This window comes from Acomys russatus, chromosome 16 (assembly GCF_903995435.1).
Source record: "Acomys russatus chromosome 16, mAcoRus1.1, whole genome shotgun sequence".
Taxonomy (NCBI): Eukaryota; Metazoa; Chordata; class Mammalia; order Rodentia; family Muridae; genus Acomys; species Acomys russatus.
The window spans coordinates 2,815,023-2,835,427 of NC_067152.1; the positions used below are offsets into that span (position 1 = coordinate 2,815,023).

Consider the following 20,405-nt stretch of genomic DNA (forward strand, 5'->3'; position numbering starts at 1 on the left):
CTCACCTATTAGGACACAGCCCAGCCAGCCAGCAAGGCTAAAGTAACCTAGGTCCCAGGGGCTGGAGAGATGGCTCAGTGGTTAAGAGCACAGTCTGCTCTTCCAAAGGTCCTGAGTTCAATTCCCAGCACCCACGTGGCAGCTCACAACTGTCTGTAACTCCAGCTCCAGGGGATCTGGCACCCTTGCACCAATGCACATAAAATTAAATAAATTATATTAAAAAAAAAAAAAAAAACCTAGGTCTCGCCTTCATTCTGCCCATTCCCAAGTTCTGCCCATTCAGGGCCCAGAAGGTACACAGCTGTCACTGCCTGACCTAAGACAGAAGCTAGGAGCCTTGCAGAAAGACCTCCTACCCTGATGTCCCCACTCAGCCAGGAGAATCCAGCAGGCTCCCTCCATCTGAGCCATGGGTACCATACGGACCATGTGCAAGCCCCAGACCTGTGCCAGCCCTAGCTTAGCTCCAACCCCCTTACCTCTCCTGATGAAAACACAACACCATCATGTCCTACTCATTTGAGGACTAAGCTTCCAAACATACCTCCCTTCACCTGCCACTCACACCGTCTCCATGGTGTCCCCGGCAGAGGGGAGGGTTAAAAAAAAAAAGGCAACAGTAGCAGCTCTTGATTTTTAACATGCACACAGCCCATAATAGGAAATCGTGGCTTTCCATGGCTTCTGTGCCCGCGGTGCCTCTGACCAGCACACTGAGATGAGGCCTTGGCTGATTTGGGCAGGGTGGGCACCAAGGAGAGCGCCCCAGCTTTCTCTCTTTAACACTCTAGAGTCACAGTGAGCCTCCTCATCCCACATCAGACTAAGAGACTGAATTTCAGGTTTCTGTCTTCTGGTGGGCCGGAGAAACGGGGTGAGCCGTGTGGGTGCTGGAGCACAGTGAGGGCCAAAAACCAGGGTGTGTGGTTTGGGGGGGCAGGAACACAGTGGGGGCAGGGGGCGGAGTGTGCAGTGTGTGTCCAGAGCACAGTGGGGGCAGGGGGCGGAGTGTGCAGTGTGTGTCCAGAGCACAGTGGGGGCAGGGGGTGGGGTGTCAAGTGTGTGCCAGGAGCACAGTGGGGGGGAGGGGGCGGGGTGTCAAGTGTGTGCCAGAAGCACAGTGGGAGCAGGGGGCAGAGTGTGCAGTGTGAGTCAGGAGCACAGTGGGGGGAGGGGGCGGGGTGTGCAGTGTGTGTCAGGAGCACAGTGGGGGCAGGGGGTGGGGTGTGCAGTGTGAGGGTGGGGTGTGCAGTGTGTGCCAGGAGCACAGTGGGGGCAGGGGGCGGGGTGTGCAGTGTGTGTCAGGAGCACAGTGGGGGGAGGGGGCAGGGTGTCGAGTGTGTGTCAGGAGCACAGTGGGGGCAGGGGGCAGGGTGTGCAGTGTGTGTCAGGAGCACAGTGGGGACAGGGGACGGGGTGTGCAGTGTGTGTCAGGAGCACAGTGGGGGCAGGGGGCGGGGTGTGCAGTGTGTGTCCAGAGCACAGTGGGGGGAGGGGGCGGGGTGTGCAGTGTGTGTCAGGAGCACAGTGGGGGCAGGGGGCGGGGTGTGCAGTGTGTGTCCAGAGCACAGTGGGGGGAGGGGGCGGGGTGTGCAGTGTGTGTCAGGAGCACAGTGGGGGCAGGGGGCGGGGTGTGCAGTGTGAGTCTATGAACCTAATGAGGGCAGAGACGGTTTCAACACGAACCTGGGCAAAGAGGGAGTACCAGGCAGTCAGGAGGTGGGAGGAAGGCTCTGAAGCAACGGAAAACCTAATCCTGTGCAATCATAATGGGATGGCTTCTAGTCCCGGGTAATGAGTTCAACATGACAGGTGTCGGTGGGGAGCGTTAGGTGCTACCAGGTGCCACGTGGGCCAGCGAAATGGCTCAGCTGGTAAAGGCACTTGTCCCCAAGCCTGACACCCTGGGTCAATCCCTGACACCCATGTGATGGAAGGAGAGAACTTGCTTTCCAAAGCTGTCCTCTGACCTCCTCACACAAGCCGTGGCACGCGTGCAACAACACGTACCGACACACACATACACAAATAATAAACAAGTGCAATTTAAAAAATTAAACAACGACGTGCCCATGATGTGGGTGTATAATCCCAAAACTCAGAACACTGAGGCAGGTGGATTGTGAATTCCAGGCTAGCCTGAGTTACACAGGGAGATCCTGTCTCAAAGAAAACCCAAAAGCAAAGAGGAGGAGGAACGGGAGGGGAGCAGCCGGGGCGGGTGGAGGAGGGTAGGGGCGGGGAGGGGGACTACAGCACTAAAGACAATGCGGACAATGTGCCTGGCACAGCCCTGAGACCCCAGGACTGTGTGGTACCTGGCACAGCTCCGGGTCACAGACACACAGATCCTGGCCTGAATGTGAACAGAGTGTGATCAAGCCCGGAGGGACTCACAGGCAGAGAGGAATTACCCACGTAATCACAGAGGGCATGGGGTCGGGTGGAGGTGGGGTAGGCTGGCCCCAGAAGGCTGGAGATAGCTGGGCAGCTTCCTGAACTCAGCATCCCTGGTAAAGACAAAGGTCATCCCTCGAGGCTGGTAAGTCCCTGTGTGCCTGTTTCCACCAAGGCCCTACCATGGCTGCCTGCTGGTCTGCTACTCCACATGGGGTCCGTGGCCATCAGAACCTCATGCCCAGAGGACGTGGCACACATGCGGCGGGAAAAGCACAATCAATAATAAGCATCTTTTTTCAAACAATATTTTAAGATTTCAAAAAGCATGGAAAAAGGATGTGGAGGGTTCCCGGATTCACTGGCATGGCCCCCATGTAAGGTTTGAAGAGTGAGCAATACTGCTTCCTGGAAGAAAAAGGGGTGTGTGTGTGCGTGTGTGTATGCGTGTGTGTGTCTGTGTGTGTGTGTGGTGTGTGTGTCTGTGTGTCTGTGTGTGTGTGGTGTGTGTGTGTGTGTGTGTGTGTGTGTGTGTCTGTGTGTGTGTGTGGTGTGTGTGTCTGTGTGTGTGTCTGTGTGTGTGTGTCTGTGTGTGTGTGTCTGTCTGTGGTGTGTGTGTGTGTGTGTGTGTGTGTGTGTGTGTGTGTGTGTACGCGTGCACGAGTGTGTGTGTGAACTCATATACTTTAAACATCAAAGGGGACGGTCTAAGGTAAGCAATGGTACTGACTCTCCTCACAGGTGCCGAGGACCGGAAACGAACATATATGCATAGGACCATGCCCTCCTGGATGCAATCTTCCCAGAGCCCCTCCCTGTGCCTAAACCCACCGGCCCAGCACAGGCAATCCTTCCTGCACACCTCCTCAGCTCCTTCCAGCTCCAAAGGCCACCTCTTGCTTCTCCACCTGACTTGCTGGCCAAGGCACCTACAACTGTTAGGACCTGAGCCACAAGTACCCTGTCTAAATGGCCGGAGGACTAAGGCTCAGGCCTGTGGGGCAAGCCATTCTTCAACCCCGTTTCACCTTTGCAAATCAAATCACTTCCAGGCCTGGAGGCAGAGAGGGCAGTGTGGTTACTTAGATAACCATGATAATAACCACCATTTACCGAGCGAGCACGTAGTCCATGCCTGGCGCCACGTTCAGCGCTCGGCACACATTACTGCATTTAATCTTAGTGACTTTCACAACAACCCTGCAAGGGAGGCTTAATGATCTAAACGGGGAGCCAGAGCCCCCACCCCACCTCCCATGCCCTCACCCCCACCTCCCATGCCCTCACCCCCACCCCACCTCCCATACCCTCACCCCCACCTCCTATACCCTCACCCCACCTTCTATACCCTCACCCCTACCCCCACCTCCCATACCTTCACCTCCACCTCCCATGCCCTTGCTCCCACCCCCACCTCCCATACCTTCACCCCCACCTCTCATACCCTCACCTCCTCCCCCATGACACTAGGCTGCTCAGCCAAGTTCACATGTGGAGGAGAGGGCAGAACTGGACCCTGAGACCCTGGTGGGAAATACCAAAGTCAAAGCTTGGGCTGGGGTGCAGCCTAGTGGGAGAATAACGTGTCTGAAGCCCTGGTTTGATTCAGCGCTGGAAAAAGCCTGCCAGTGCATAGTGTTGGGGTGGGGTGCTTACATAAGCTTGCTTTGCATTGGAATCAGCTCAACATGGATTAAGGGGTATCTGTCAGGGTCACAGGGGTTAAGAAGTGAAGAGTTAAGCTCCCCTCCTAGTCTCGCCTGTTACCTGAGCTCTAGCACCTGCAGGTTAGAAGGACCCTTCTAGGCTTAGTCACTGGTTCTTAGGGGGTCAAGGGAACACATGTGGCTAGAGCTGTCAGTTCTTGAAAATGAACTTCCCAGACAGACACTGGCCACAACAGGAATGTGATCCCCAGACAAGGCTAATCCTGCCTCAGGCCTTGGCTAGCCAGGCCTCCCTTGGACAATCTCTCACCAAGAGGCTCCTCCCATCTCACTGCAAGGGCACTGGGATTACAGATGTGGACTACCACATCTGGCTTTGCTTTTTGTTTCTCTTTTTCTCTTTTGTTTCTGTTTCTCCTCCCAGTTCCACTTTCATGCCTCTCCTTCTCAGAGAAGGGGAGAGGCCCCCAAGGGGCGCACCAGTCCATCCTGGCAGCTCAAATCTGCAGCAGGACTAAACATATCCTCTCTCACTGAGGCCTGACAAGGCAGCCCAGCTAGGGGAAAGGGATCCATAGGCAGGCAACAGAGCCAGAAATGGCCCCTACCTCCATGTTGACCAGGCTGCACATCGGCTACATATGTGTAGGGGGTCTAGGTCCAGCCCATGCAAGCTCTTTGGTTAGTGGTTCAGTCTCTGTGAGCCCCCATGGGCCCAGGTTAGTTTTTTTGGTGGTTCTTCCTGTAATATCCAGCTCCTTCTAGCATTCTTCCCACTCTTCCAGAAGACTCTCTGAACTCAATGTTAGCCATAAAAGTACAGGATAACCATGCTACAATCTACAGACCCACAGAAGCCAAAGAGGGCCCAAGGGATGATTGCTTGAATCTCACCCAAAAGAGAAAATAAAATAAGACATCTGAAGTAGATGGAGATGAAGGAACTGGGTGGGAGAGGGGGTGGGGAGGGCAACAGGGGGGGGGGGCAGGGGTGGAGAGAGTGGGGGGGGGGGGGGAGGGGGGGTGGGGAGGGCAACAGGGAGGGGGCAGAGGTGGGGAGAGTGGGGGTGGGGTGGGAGGAGGGTGTGGGGAGGGCAACAGGGAGGGGGCAGGGGTGGGGAGAGTGGGGGTGGGGTAGGAGAGGGGGTGGAGAGGGCAACAGGGAGGGGGAGCAGGGGTGGGGAGAGTGGGGGTGGGGTGGGAGGAGGGCTGGGAGAGAGAACTGAGATCGGTGAAGAGGCATCTCTGGGATGCGCAGGGGTGGGGTGGGGGGGTAGTTAAGGAGCCTGAAGTCGCCACCTCTTGTAGCCAGGTAAGACTTCCAGTGGGGGCGGGGGAGACATCAACCCACCCATAAAACCTTTGACCCCAAATCTGTCTCGCCTACAAGAAGTGTAGGGATAAAGATGGAGCAGAGATGGAGGGAATGGCAACTCAATGACTGGCTCAACCTGAGACCCACCCCATGGGAGAGACCCACCCCTGTCACTATAACGATGCTCTGCTGTGCTTGCAGACAGGAGCCTAGCAGAACAGCATGGGAGAGACCCACCCCTGTCACTGTAACGATGCTCTGCTGTGCTTGCAGACAGGAGCCTAGCAGAACAGTCTTCCGAGAGGCTTCATCCAGCAGCTGATGGAAACAGATGCAGAGACCCACAGTTAAACTGCATCATCCGGTTTTAACGTGGGTTCTGGGGAGCTGAACTCAGGTTGTTAGATTTGCACAGCAAAGATTTTTACCCACTGAGCCACCACTGCAGCCCAAGAATAGCCTTTGAAGCTAGGCATGGTGGCATACCCATGCTTAATCCCAGCACTGGGTGGAGGTTAGGGGGTCTGAAGCAAGGATACAGTCTGGGCTATGTAATAAGAAAAAAGACGTGGCTGGTGACTTCTAACAGTGCTCAGGAATGGACCGGTCACCAAAGAGACCAAGGTATATGCTTAGAAGGTTGGGACTGTGTCCCCACCCATTAGCATCAGAAAGGAGAGCACTGAAAATTGAATCAGGTGTCACAGTCAACAGTGTGATCAGTCATGTCACTTCCATTAAAGCCAGAAGGATGGGTTCCCAGACAGTGGAACATGAGGGGGTCCCTACAAGGAGGCTTTCCACCTCCCTCACACCTCGCCCCACACACTTTTTCATCCGAATGCTTTGTAAACCAGGCAAGTCATTCTAGTCCAAGAGAGGAATGTGGCTGGAGGCCTGGTGCTCCGGACACCAACTTCCGGCCAGCATCTACTTAAGTGGGGACAGCCTTGTGGAACTGAGCCCTACTTAATTTGTGGGACCTGACTGATCTGCTGCCCAACAGATCCCCACACATTTTGGGGATCACCCTTGCTTGTTTTCCTCATTTTTTGTAGCCTGATCCCCAAAACAGGGACCTCCAGCCTTGCTTTTGGAAGGTTCGTGGTCTTCATATGTGTGAGTAGAGCAGGTGGCTAACTCTCACCACCTCATAGCTAGAACTTGGATAACAGTGTCACCTGAGGCCAGGGACAATGACATTTGAGGTTCTGGGTTAAAAAAAAAAGAGTCAGTAAGGTCCACGGGCTACTGGGGAGAGAGACAGTAAACTTATGAACATATAGAGACACACATGGCTGGAGGAGAGTGAGGGAAGGACACAGAGATTTTCCCTGTTTGGTCCTTGTTTCTCTCTTCAACCTTGATCTGTCTCTCAGTTCACCAAGCCTGTAACACCAGCCTCATGTCTCACTGTCTACTCCTGTCACTATGGCTACTCTCCTGTCCCCGAGGTTTTTGTTCAGGCTGAGCCTCATGCCTGGCAGACATCTTCATCTCCCTGAGACACATCAAAAGTCTCCTTAGCCAGGCATGGTGGCGCAGCCTTTAATCCCAGCACTCAGGAGGCAGAGGTAGGCGGATCACTGTGAGTTCGAGGCCGGCTTGGTCTACAAAGTGAGTCCAGGATGGCCAAGACAACACAGAGAGACTCTGTCTCAAAAACAAAACAAAGCAAAGCAAAACAAAAGTCTCCTCCTCCATGGCTCCATCCTTGAGTTCCTCCAAGACACTAACGCCTTCCCTAGTCCCTTGGAAGTGTTGAGGCCATCTCCAGAGCAGTGCTGACCACGTCACACTGGACTGTGTCTTCTGTAACCAGCTCCCCTTGAGACCATGGCCCCCCCAGAGTGCTGGGGAATCACACTTGATAGGCAACACTCCATTCTTGAACCATGCTCCCAGCCCACAGTGTTCATATTTAATCCCCAGTGTTCAGCAGGAGGAGCCTGGGACAAGGTTATCTGGCAAGGGAAGGCTAAATGCTAAACACAAGATCCCACAGGGTGGGACTCCCTCTGTGCATGGGGCTTCAGGTGGCCTATGGAGCATTTAAGGAGGGGGGAGAGGTGATTTCAGAGACTCAGTCACTCTTCCAGCCTATCTGTCCTCTGTATTCTTAGAAGTTCTTTTTTTTTTTTTTTTTCTGGAATATTCCCAGGGTATGCTGGTGGTATAGTAGTGAATGTAGCTGTCTTCCACAGCATTTCCAGATATTTGTATAATTCCTGGATCCCCATGGTTTAGAGGGTAGGAAGGCAAGCAAGGCTCATTCAACTGGCTGGCAGGATTGGGGCGGGTGGAGGGAGGAGGAGGAGATGGGGGGGATAGGCTTTGGTGTTGTGGTCTTTGTCCCTAGAATCCCTTGGAATGGCTGCTCATCGCAGATGCGCAGATGCGCAGGGAAGGTCTGGGAAGAAGGTCAGGGCAGCAGACACTGGGGTGACGGTTGGTATATGGTACTGCAGAAGCACCAGATCTTGGGGAGACAGGAGGCCTTGGGCTCAGCATCCTTCCAGTATCGGGGAGTGCATTGCACGGTTGATTCAACTCCCCCAGGAGAGACTGGTGGTGAGGGACTAGGCTTTGCTGCCTGATTTCCAGGGCCCAGCCTGGGCCTTAGGTGCTCAATAAATGCTTATGTGAGGGAAAGAAAAGAGTGAGATCCAGCTAACAGCAGGCCCTGGGAAAGCAGCACCCAGAGGATCAGGAAGAGGTGACAGAAAGCCTTGGTGGCAGGGCTGGGTGCAGATGGGATGGGACACAGCTCAGCCCAGGTTCCTGGGGCTTACTAGCAGAGAACTGATCAGGATGGGACCTTGAGTGGGGAAGTCCTAGACTTGAGGAAACAGACAGGATGGACAATGTAAAAGCGGAAGGACCAGTATTGCTGGGCCCAGGGCCTAGAGGAGGCAGGTGGGACCCAGGGCACAGTCAGGCATACCAAGCCCTGCTGGACCTGAGAGGCTGGGCCACAGAGAGTGGAGTGAGGAGTTGGGGGTTTGGGTGTGGCTATGGGTCAAAATGGCCAGTCTATAGCACCCCCAGAAACAAAGTCAACACAGACCCCTGGCCAAAGTCAGTAGGTTGCCCTCAGCCTCCAGCATGGCGTCTTTAGTTTGTCACCTCTACCTTGCCCTAGAAGAAGAGCAAGGGGCCCCTTGGCCTCCAAGGAATACATTAGTCCCACCCCCCCACCCCCAGCTCTGTGGACACAACCAGTAGCTATCTTTTGGAACGGTTTTGTTTTCATTTGAAAAAGCCAGCAGACTAGACAAACACCCGAGAGCTTCTAACAGTCTTTGGGCAATGGCACTAATGGCTAATTAGGGACCCTGGTGATGGCAGGCCTGGAGCTCCATGGTAAACAATGACAAGTCAGGGTCAGGTGGAGACAGGCCCGCTGGGCAGAGTTAGCACCAATTACACTAGCAAAGTCAACACATGGCAGCTAGGGCCCTGATGCCATGTCCTGCAAGCAGTAGGGAGCCACTGAAGACTTGGCGGGGCGGGGGGGGGGGGGGATTGGGGGCGGGGGAGATGACGTGAACAGGGCAAGAGGGAAGTGGGCAGGGACAGAGTGTGAGGTGGAAGAGCAGTAGAGCCAGTGGTTAGAGACTGGGAGGGGGACCCTGTCAGAGCAGCACCCCCGCTTCCCTGGACCCAGGCGCTTGGGTTTCATACCCTATAGGTCCAACTATGCTCTTGACTGTATCTGGAGGGGAGGTTCAACACAGGGTTTCTCTGTGTAGCCCTGGCTGTCCTGGAACTAGCACTGTAGACCAGGCTAGCCTTGAACTCACAAAGATCCACTTGCCTCTACCTGGGATTAAAGGCGTGCGCCACCACTGCACAACTCTTGTCTGCATATGAATGTGGCTTTTCAGCAGGGTCTGTGGAAAGTCTACCCTGTTATCCCTCTCAGCCTCAGTTCCCCATCTGATTCTATGGGGTGAAATGTCTCTTTTGTCAGAGGAGATGGATAAAGGGGAGAAAAGAGTTTCACAGGAAAGGGGGCTAGAAAGCCCCTCTAAAGCATCTTATAAAGCTATAGTTGTTCTCAGGGGGCTTAGGGATGGAAAGTAAGGCCTCTTGCATGCTGGGAATGTACTTTACCATTAAGTTATGTTCCCAACCTTTGGGATTTTTTTTTTCTTCTTCTTCTTCTTATTTTGAGGCTGGGGTCTCCAGCTGCACCACCCTGAATGCACCCGATCGTGTGTGATTCTGAAGCCAAGGGTCCAGGGAGCCTAGGGGGAAGAAATGGTTCTTCCCTCTCCACCTCCTTCCCATCAGCAGAACCTCCCTGGGGCCCCTGGGGGTACAGAAGGGTGGCAGCACACAGCCTGAGCAATGGTCAGTGAGCAGCTGACAGCCATAGGGAGAAGTTTCCGGAAGCAAAGGGGCGGTATGAGAGAGAGAAGGGACTGCAGGCCTGCTGAAGTGTGGCAGCTGGCAGGGCAGCCGGAGAGGTGCAGCGTGTGGCACTGAGCCACACGGTTGGCTGGAAATGTCATTATCTGCTATTTACTACCACAGAGGACAAGCGAATGCACAGAATTTCCTCGGCTAAGAGCGCCTAAACAGATTGGCCAATGGCACTTCCTGCTGCCGGAGCCTTGCAAATTTGGAGGAAAGGACCTGCAACTGCAGCAGCCGGGGTCCTTAGGGGGAACTGGGTGGTGGGAGCAAGGAGTGGGGTTACTGTGACCCACAGAGCCCACTCTAGGGTTATAGGAGCTCTTATCCACTCAGTGAAGAGACAGGCCTCAGAGAGACTCAGACCAGACGCCTGCAAACTGCCCGTGTCTGTCCAGACATCTCCAGATAATGGCAAACCAGGGCAAGGCCTCAGGGAGGCACTGCCTTAGGGAGCCAGTGCTGGGATCTAATCTGTCATGGGCGTTGTGGTTGCTTCTGGCATTGGGGCACCCCATCTACAAGGTGGCATCTATGTCCTCCTTTTTGGGGCCTCCCGGAAGTTTCAGCTCTCTTCCTTTATCTCAAGGTACAGAGGCAACATATGAACTGAGCTGAGCCACCGCAGTAAGCCGAATCGTCAAGCCTCCATTTCTCCATCTGGGAAATGGTCTGAAGGCTGCCCGTTGCCCATCAAGTGACATTGGTGGGCTGTGAGGACTCAGGACTTCACAGCAATGTCTCAGAGCCCAGGCCAACCCTGTGGCCTTCCTCCTAACCAAGGACACAACCTGAGCCCAAGAGGGCTAGGAAGCAAACTAGAAGTGGCTTCAAAACCCCCCAGAAAATGCTGGGCTGTGGTGGCATGCACACCTTTTAATCCCAGCTCTCGGGGGGGGGGGGGGGGGAGGGGAGGGAAGCAAACGAATCGCTGTGAGTTGGAGGCCAGCCTGGTCTACAAAGTGAGTCCAGAGCAGCCAAGGCTACACAGAGAAACCCTGTCTTGAAAAATCAAAAAAAAAAAAAAAAAGGGCTAGAGAAATGGCTCAGAGGTTAAGAGCGCCGACTGTTCTTCCAGATGTCCTGAGTTCAATTCCCAGTAACCACATGGTGGCTCACAACCATTGATAATATAATCTAATGCTCTCTTCTGGCCTGCAGGTATACATGCAGACAGAACACTGTTGTACATAACAAATAAATAAATCCTAAAAAAAAAAAAAAAAAAAAAAAGCCAGGCATGGTGACACACGCCTTTAATCCCAGCACTTGGGAGGCAGAGGCAGGTGGATCACTGTGAGTTTGAGGCCAGCCTGGACTACAAAGCAAGTCTAGGACAGCCAGGGACTACAGCTCAAAAAACAAAACAAAACAAAACAAAAAATCCCCAGAAGAGCAAACACTCAGGCAGGTGGATAGGGATGGGGATGGGGACCGTGCGTCAGCTCTTAGCTGCATCTGTCTCACACTGGTCCCCAATCTGTGGGCCTGAGCATCGCAGGATGAAGTTGCTGGGAGAGCCTATGACACCATCTAAGTCTAGCCCTCCCCTCTCACAGTCAGCCCTGAGTGGGGGCCCTGTGCGCGTGTGCCCCCCTGTGTGTGTATGTGTGCGTGTATGTGTGTGTGTTTCTCACTCAAGATCACATAGGAGGGACAGGCTACTAGTTGTGAGTGGAGCTGCAGATGAATTTAGACAACAGGGTTCCCAGCCAATCCACAGAAAGCCCAAGGAACCTTCTGGAACTAAACTTGAAACTGTGCCACCCTGATTGCAGACATGGATAGGCACAGTTTGTGTCAAGAGTGTGCGGGAGGCACACTGCACGGGTTGTGGGTCTCAGGAGAAAGGCAGACTACGGGAACAGGATGGGCGATGTTTGCCATCTAAGAGGGGCAGGCATCTATTTACCTCGCTCCAGCCCTGGCCCCAGCAGGCTGTTCGTAGACTGCGAGGGAGGGGCTACAGGGAAGTGTGTGAAATTTGGTTACAGGATTACATAGTTCCTAAAACAGAATGGGATTAAAAAAAAAACATATATGTGTGTGTGGGGGGGGTATGGGGGTGTTGATTCTGATGATATAAAGTGAAAATATAAACAAAGGAGATTACAAAATAAGAAATATATTTAGTCTCATCAAGAAACTACACACACATCGCCAGACACTGGGGTAGAGGTAGGTGGAGGCCTGTAATTCTGTTGCTTGGGAGGTGAGCGTGGGAAGATTAGAAATCCAAGGTCATCCTCACCTACACAGCAAGTCTCTCCCTCCCTCCCTTCCTCCCTCCCTCCCTCCTTCTCTCTCTCTCTCTCTGCATACACTTGGATATGAGAGACTAGCTGACCCCAGACTATCACGGTCAGGGCTGGGTTACCATTTTGCCTGCATTTGTGTAAACTTGTTATAATTCTCCCGCAGATTACTGTACACGAGGCCCACCTCTAAGAGTGTCCCACATGCCTACCTCATTTCTACCCTCACAGCCATACTCCAAGGCAGGAACTTTGACTATCCCCAGTTCCCAGGTGAGGAAATCGAGGCAGGAGAATAAAGGCAAGCAAACCCACCGCTCTAAAGCACTAGGCACTGGTACCTGTTATTAGGATGCCAGGAAGAGACAGCCAGGAGTGCAGCTCAGTAATGGAGAGCTTGCCCAGCATGCTCCAGGTCTTGCACCCCAGACCCCGCACAATAAATACATCCAGGAAAAGATGAGTCTCGAGGCTGAGAGAGACTGCCTCACTGATCTTAGACCACTTGCCAAGTCCCACCGATGACATCACCAGGGGAGAAAAATGCCCCCTACCTTTTCTTTCACATCTGCACTACTGAGATGAAGCCAGGGCCTCATGTGAGGCAAGCTCCCCCATTACGCCACATCTCCAGCCCTCTTCCTACTCTCTAGAGTTATCAGGTATCCTGGGCCAGGAAAGGGAGGACCAGGGAAGCAAGTTTTGTCACTACTCAGCTCTGCCATTGAGATGTCAAGCAGCCAAGGACAATACGCAAATTGTAGGCACGGCATGTCGGGGGTCTGACAAAGCCTTCTGAGTATTCCATTTGAAATTCCTACCATTTTCACCAGTCAGAAGCTCCTCTTTTTATTTGTTTTCAATGCATGTAAAATGTACTCTAGGTCATCGTTTGTCCAAAGCAGGGGACACGCCCCTGATCTAGCCCCTTGCGTAGGGAGCACTGGGTCTGTTCACAGCAGACTCCAGAGTAACTGGCAGATGGCCAGTGAGGCCTATAGGCATCTCAGGTTTTGAAAACAGAGTTGAACCTGGGGTACACACACTGAGGGAGTGGGGGCAGGGGTGTGTGTCAGGGTGTCTGGGGCTTAGGCAGGAAGCTCATGCTGGGGCAGCCCTTAGGCCTTGGGGCTGAGCCTGGGGCAGCCTACACTCTGAGGAAGGTCCGCCCTGTCCCTTTTATCCTCATGCCCCACTGGACAGCTTTATGGGCATCACAAGGTGGTCCCTTCTCAGCTTTGGCCCACCCCCCAGCCTGGATGACCTGGCCACACACCATAGGTGCCCAGTAGCTGGTCCTGGCTTCACTTACTGTGTGGAGAGGCTGACACTGCAACTGCAGGATACCTTGGGATATCAGGCCATGAAAATGTCGCCTGGAAAGTATGATTAACCAGTTCCCAAGGTGGCTCTAGTGATGAAGTGGGCAAAGAGGCCTGGCATGGAGGGAGCTGTTGATTACTAGAACCTTCCCTCTCTGCCCGCCCCCCCAGACAGGATTACTCTGTGTAGCCTTGGCTGTCCTGGACTCACTTTGTAGACCAGGCTAGCCTCAAACTCAGAGAGATTCACTTGCCTCTGACTCCCTGAGTGCTGGGATTACAGCCATGCAATTCCCGAGTCTGGCTGGAAACTTAAGGACATGATCTTATGTTGCCCAGACTGGCCTTGAACTTGCTGTACAGTTGAAGATGACCTTGGGTATACACCACCATGCCAATTTTTTTTTGTCTTGTTGGGAATCAAACCTAGAATTTCAGGTATGCCAGTCAAGCCACATTCATAGCCCTGAATAACTTGAACTTGTTTCCTAATTACTCTTGTTTCTGAGTCTCTACTCTGGTGTTTCTGCCTCACCTAGGCCCTGGCTGTTGTTTTCTGGTTTGAGATACAATCTAGTCTTTATAAGGCCAAGCTAGTCTGGAACACAAACTCTTCCCTTAGCCTTCAGAGAAGTAGGGTTACAAGTGGGTGCTACCACACCTGGTCCCTGCTACATGGACAGTTCAGTTGTCAGTGCTCCTGACAACCCACCATAGCTTCCAGAGAGGTCTCAAAGACCTCAGGACTGCTTAGCTCCCTTGGGAGCTCTACTGATGCAGGGACAACTACAGCGGCCTCAACCTGGCCCCTCTCTCTGTTTGTGGACGCCCCCTAGGGGCGTCTCTCCTTCTCCTCAGTCTGCCTTTCTCTCTCCCCCCTCATCTCAGTCTCCCATATACCCAAACCACCAAGTACCCGAGTACCCACCAGCCCTGTGCCTGCTCCCCAGAGCCATGCCTGCTCTAGCCACGCCCTGCTGGGTACATTCCTTCCTGTGAATGTTCCCGCTATTATCTGATCTGTGCCCTTCTCCTACCTTCCTCTCCTACGGCTCTCTCCCTCTCCCATTTGGGACCTGGCATCCCCATCTCTCCCCTGGGATCAGATGGGCACAGTTGCAGAACTGACACCCAAGCCAGGGATGGAGAGTCAGGCCATTGAGCTAAGGGTATCCCTTGCCAAGTGGGCCATAGCCCACCTTCTATCCAGATGACCTGAGAGGAAGGTCAGTGGTGTGCTGGTGGGATGACAGGGTAAACAGAACGGACTCTGAGCTGCACTGAGTGGCGGTTCTTTTATGTCGGGGAAGAGAGGTCTGGCTGCAGGCACCAGGCAGCAAGACAAGTGCGCCCTAATGGAGATGTTCTGCTTGCCAACCCCAGGCGAGGTGGATATTCCAAGATGCAGCCTGGTGTCGGCTCCAATCCTCTGATCCTGACAACAGGAGCCAAGTCAATTCCTGCCAAACAGCCTTGGCGACAGGCAAGCGGTCGGAGCGGGCCCTCAGGGCAGGGGAATTAAGTGACTTTTTCCGGGAATTTAGGAAACATCAGTAGCTGAGCGAAGAAAAATCCATCTTCGTAATAAGGCATAAACACACGTCTTTCCACATTGAATTAGGCTGAGGAGGATATAGGACGCAGCGAGGCCAATTTGGAGGCGACTCGGATGAACATGCTCAGTCAAGATGGCTGGCTGCTGTTTCCACGCTTTCTCACCCCTCCTCGCCAGGCACTGAGGGGCTTGGGAAGGGAGATCAGGATGGAAGGAGCCATTAGGGATTTTCAGCATATCCCAAGGCCCTGTCAGAAATGGCCACCTCCTAATCCTAACTCTTGCGCATGGGCATGGCTGGCAGCAACGTAAAGTCATTCAGCCACTGTGCAGAACGGTATGGTGGCTCCTCACATGCTGACCGACTGTGGGATGCAGCAATGCTACTGCTGGGTTATACACTCCCAGGGAATTGGAACTGGGATCACAGGGACAGATCTGCATCTGTACGACATCAAGCACAGTCACACTGGTCACCAGAGCTAAAATGTAGGAGCACCCCAGGCGCCCGCCACAGACAATGGATCCAGAAAGCATGGTCGAATAGACACCTTGGAATGTTAGTCCCGTCATAAAGGAGAGGAAATCTGACAGGCACATGCTGTGGTGTGCATGACACATGGAGACATTATGCCGAGGAGAGGAGTCTATCCGGTGGAAGGCACATGCTGGCTCAGGCGCTGCGAGGGGGGCCTGAGAATTCGCTCTTCCAGCCAGCATGAAAGGACTTTGAAAGCCGGGCGTGGTGGCACACGCCTTTAATCCCAGCACTCGGGAGGCAGAGGCAGGAGGATCGCTGTGAGTTCAAGGCCAGCCTGGTCTACCAAGTGAGTCCAGGATGGCCAAGGCTACACAAAGAAACCCTGTCTCGAAAAACCAAAAAAAAAAAAAAAAAAACCGAAAGGACTTTGAGCCACTGGTCCTCAGCCTACACGCTGAGTAGCCATCACCGTCACCTGACTTCCTTGACTCCTCTGGTGTCTTCACCTGTAAGAGGTGCTCTCTGAGGACTAGCTGGGGAGGACTCCCCGATCTTCGATCTTCACAGGAGCACACCAGATCCCCTGCTGAGTATCAGCAGACTTTGTAGGACGTGGCTCCCGTCAGCAGAGCCGAAACTACCGTCTAAGAGAGAAGGGCCGGGGACAGGCACACAACGGTGATGGGGAGTGCAGGGAGGGACTCTACTTCCTCAGACTGCTCAGGCTAGTGGCAGGCAGGAGGGTGACAAGAAAAGTACCATCTGCTCCTCCCTTGCTCAGCAGCCACAGTGCCTCATCCTGAACAGAATGGAGTCTGTCTAGGGCTCAGAGGAAAGGGCACAGTCTCTCCAGTCTGGGGTAACTGCCAGTCTCTGCAGCAAGATACAGACCCTCCTCAGAGCAAAATGCTCTGGACCCTGTGGCAGGAGGGATCTCGTGTGGCCCACGCCCTGCCCTGTAGTGTTCTCCCATGCTGGGCTGGGGCCATGACGCCCCCACAAAATGCAGGCTAACCTCGGCCCCCTGCTACCAGGACACACGCACATGATCTAGGTTAAGTCAGGCCGGCTCTCCTGCGCCCACACTGTGGGCTCCGTTTGGCCAAGACCAGGAGAAGCTCCGGCTGCTTCCTTAGACTGGTGACAGGACTGTCCTGGGCTCAATGGTCCTCTTGCAGCCAGCCATGGCCTCCCATGGCTGGGAAGCTGGCCTCTCAATTAGGCTAAAGGCTGGCTAATTCAGATCCTGCGATTAGTAGCACCAGTCCTCTTTAATTAACCAGCCGGCCCCTCTCCCGGTCCACCACAGCCAGGGAAATGAGGCCAGGCAGCCGGCGTGTGAGTGTGTGTGCAGGTCCAATTACAGAAGGCCACAGCCCTGGGGCTGCAGTGCCTCCCTCCAGCATGCGCATTAGCTTGCGGCTGCTGGACACCGTCAAGGATCTTGCTGGAGAGGCATCGGTGTCCCCAGGAGCACCTGAAGATCTGTCCTCCCCAGCCACCACAGATGTGGCTTAGACACTTCCAATGACAGGGAGCTCCCCACATCTTTTCTCTTCAGCCCGAACAAACACACACTCCTTCCAGTTTCGGGAGACCCGCTCCTCCAAGCAGTGGTCCTGGTTGCTAAGTTCTGGGAACCTAGGTCCCTACAGCAGCTGGTGTCACTCTACAGAATACTGCCCATCCACCTGGACAGTCAGGAGCTGAGGGAGGAACTCCCCCTTTTCCAGATTCCCCTCACCCTGCGTGTGACACACAGACTGTGCCCTGCTGCTATGTGAATGAACCACTGTCGCCTGCACACTAACTGGGGTCCCTGCCAGCTCCGTGCCAATACTGAGAACTGAAAAGGTATCCAAGTCCTCAATTTAGTTACATAAATTTTGGAAAACAAAAGACAAATGGTGGCAGCTTTGCTATAAAGCCCAAGAAAGCACCAATTCTAAGTATGGTGGTAACCAGCTAGACTCCCAGTGTTCCAAAGCAAGCAAGCAAGCAAGGTTGAATGTGAGGCCAGCACGGGCTACATATTGAGACTCCATCTTAAGAGAGAGAGAGAGAGAGAGAGAGAGAGGGAGGGAGGAGAGAGAGAGAGGGAGAGAAAACAAGAAGACTAAACCAGAAACCATGGCATGAATTCTAATAAGGAAAACATAGGACACAATAGACTGAACCCAGTCCCTCAAAATCGCAATGCTAAACTCCAAATCCCATGTGACTACATAGGCAGAAAGAGTTCTCTAGAAGAATTGAAAGAGATCCTAAGTGTGAGGCCATACCACGGGGCACCCGGTCCCAGCTGACAGATCTGTGGTGTCACTCTGTCTCTCCTGTGATCCATGAAGGTCAGGTCCACGCTCCGTGGCCCAGTCACAGTGACAGCGGCATGGGTCCCCCTGCCTTTGTTAGCTGCTAGTGACCGGCCAGACTGTGAACGGCTTCCTTGCGCCAGCTAATCCACACCGCACACCCACCTGGTGCCATGGCTGCTTTGCGCCCTTGTCTTACACACACAGAGATGAAGGCCCAGAGAGGGGAAGTGTGTTTTTACCAGACCATTCATGGCAGTCAAGCTGGGAACACAAACCAAGCTGGTCCTACAGCTCTGGCACCTCTGCTTCTGCTTCGAGGAAGAGAGAAACAGTTCTCCCACCCCCACCCCGAGACCCCCGTGACCACACCCAGTTAGTCAGGAGTCCCAGGACCTGCCCAGGGCTGGTATGGGAACAGCATACTAACAACAGGGCAGACCAAGTTGTCCCTCACTCTGGTCCCCTGCAGGCAAGGAACCCTCATTTAGAACCTCTAAATCGTCCTCATCTGTTAGAATACACAGAAGTCACTGATGCCCTGTTAGCATAGGGTCTCCATTCCCATGAGGCCTTGTCCCTAGGCCCTTTGTCCCTCCAATGGCAGCCATCCTCAAGCATGTACATCCCACTCTCCCCCCAGCTTGCGCTCTGTGTCTTCCATCAGCTAGAGCCATCTCTTATAAACACACAGCAGGGGGTGGGGGGAGGGGAGAGGTGGTTCAGTGCTTAAGAGCACTGGCTTTTCTTCCACAGGGCGGAGTTCAAGTCCCAGCAACTACAGGGTGGCTCAGGACTGTAACTCCAGCTCCCAGGGAATCTGCTGCCCTCTTCTGGCCTAGGCAGGCACTGCGCCCACAGAGTGGCACCAATACACAACCACAAACACAGACTGCCGGAGGCCTTCTCAGCACTCCACGCCATGCTCAGTGTTCCGCGCCATCCTCTTGAACACATAACAGAACTCCGGGTCCTGACCTGGAGTTATGAGGTTCTGTGGAGCCTGGGCCAAGCTCATCCCTTGCTTCCCCTGCCCAGAACATATTCCCCCCGCCCCCCCCCCCCCCGGCTCTCTCAGGACTGACTCTTGTGTGCAGGCTCAGTTCAGAGAACTGAGAACTTCACCGACAAAGTCACACCCCTGTCCCTGCTCAGCGCAAAGCCCTCTATCTTCCTGGTGTTACTTTACATCTGCTCACTTAATACTCGCCTGTTGTCCCTTTTCTGCTATCCCGGGAAACAGCCCCAACAAGAGCCAGGGTTTTTTTCTAGCCCCTAGAAGCAGCCTGTGCATGGCAGGCCCTCTACCAGTTAAAGACCAGAAAGCAGGGGTGTGGTGGCGCACACCTCTAATCCCAGCCCTTGTAAGGCAGAGGCAGGAGGGTCTCTCTGAGCCGGAAGCCAAGAGTTCCAGAACAGCCAAGGCTATACAGAGAAATCCTGTCTTGAAAAACCAAAAGTTAAAATAAAGAATGGTCACCCATGACTCTTCCTAAGGACATATGAAAAAAACCCCTTCCCAGGCCTCCCGGTGCCCTCATCTAAGTGACAGTCTCTTCCTTCCCACCTCTGCCTGAACAAGTGTCTGCAGGGCCAGCCAGCACCCGTCTCCTGGCCCCTGGCAGAATAAGAACACATCATGGGAGTGTCCTCCAACCAGTGGCCAGGCCAGCCCCACAGCTCTCACCCAGCTGAGGCCCTCCCCTGGGACAGTCTGTTGCCTAGGCAATGGCTCCCTGAGGAGCAGCTGACATTAACTCTTTGATAACCAGGGGCAGCAGCTTGCTCAGTGGTGGTGGGGTGGTGGGGTGGGGTGGGGGTGGGGGGATGGGGGGGGGGGGGTGGCCCCTGGGGGAGGAGCTTTCATGGTCCCATAAACTTGGAATTGTGAGGTAGAGAGACAGGAAGAAGAAACAGGTTGCTAGGGCCACAAGGGAAGAATGGACAAATCCCCAAACATCCCCCACCCCTACGCCACCCCGGCCCCATTCCTGGGAGCAAAGCATTCCCAGATGCCTATACCCACCACCTATGCAGTCTCTAGTTCTGGGCTGAAAGAGGAACCAATGCACCCTACAGGTCCCCACCATGCCTGTGCTATGCCTAGATGACCAATACAAACGCTTCAGCCTAGTGTGACCAGGAAAGAGAGAGGAAGACTGCGCCTCCAGACCCTGGCTTTCCCATGTATCCACCTTGGTTAATGTGTAGCTTTGGAATGCTACTTGCCAAGGCTGAAAAAGCCTTAATGTTTCAAGGCCATGTTTACTGCTCCGCATGCCCGCCTCCACGGTCCTCTCGGTGTGTGCCGTCCACCCGCTTACATCCCCTGTCATTTCTTCCCAGAACTAGTTAATTTCTGAAACCATCTTAAAGTTGATTATGGTCTGTCATCTTAAGAGATGAGATTCTTTTCTGTCTCCTTCACTTTATGAACTCCAAGCCTGGAGCTGGAGAGATGGCTCAGTGGCTTAAGGGCACTGCCTACTCTTCTGGAGGATGCAGGTTCAATTCCCAGCACCCACATGGCAGCTAAGAACTGTCTGTAAGTTCCAGGGGGATCCAACACCCTCACACAGACATACATACAGGGAAAACACCAATGCACATAAAATAAAAATAAATAAAATTAAAAAGAACTCCAAGCTTAAAACAACAACTGAGGCATGGAAGTTGGTT

At 53.7% G+C, this 20,405-nt stretch overlaps 1 protein-coding gene across 1 annotated transcript in view; it reads right to left on the reverse strand.

Annotated features, from left to right (window-relative positions):
* Positions 1–20,405, reverse strand: part of Rph3al (rabphilin 3A like (without C2 domains)) — a 101,292-nt gene that overhangs the window by 58,614 nt on the left and 22,273 nt on the right. The gene's annotated exons all lie outside the window — the stretch shown is intronic.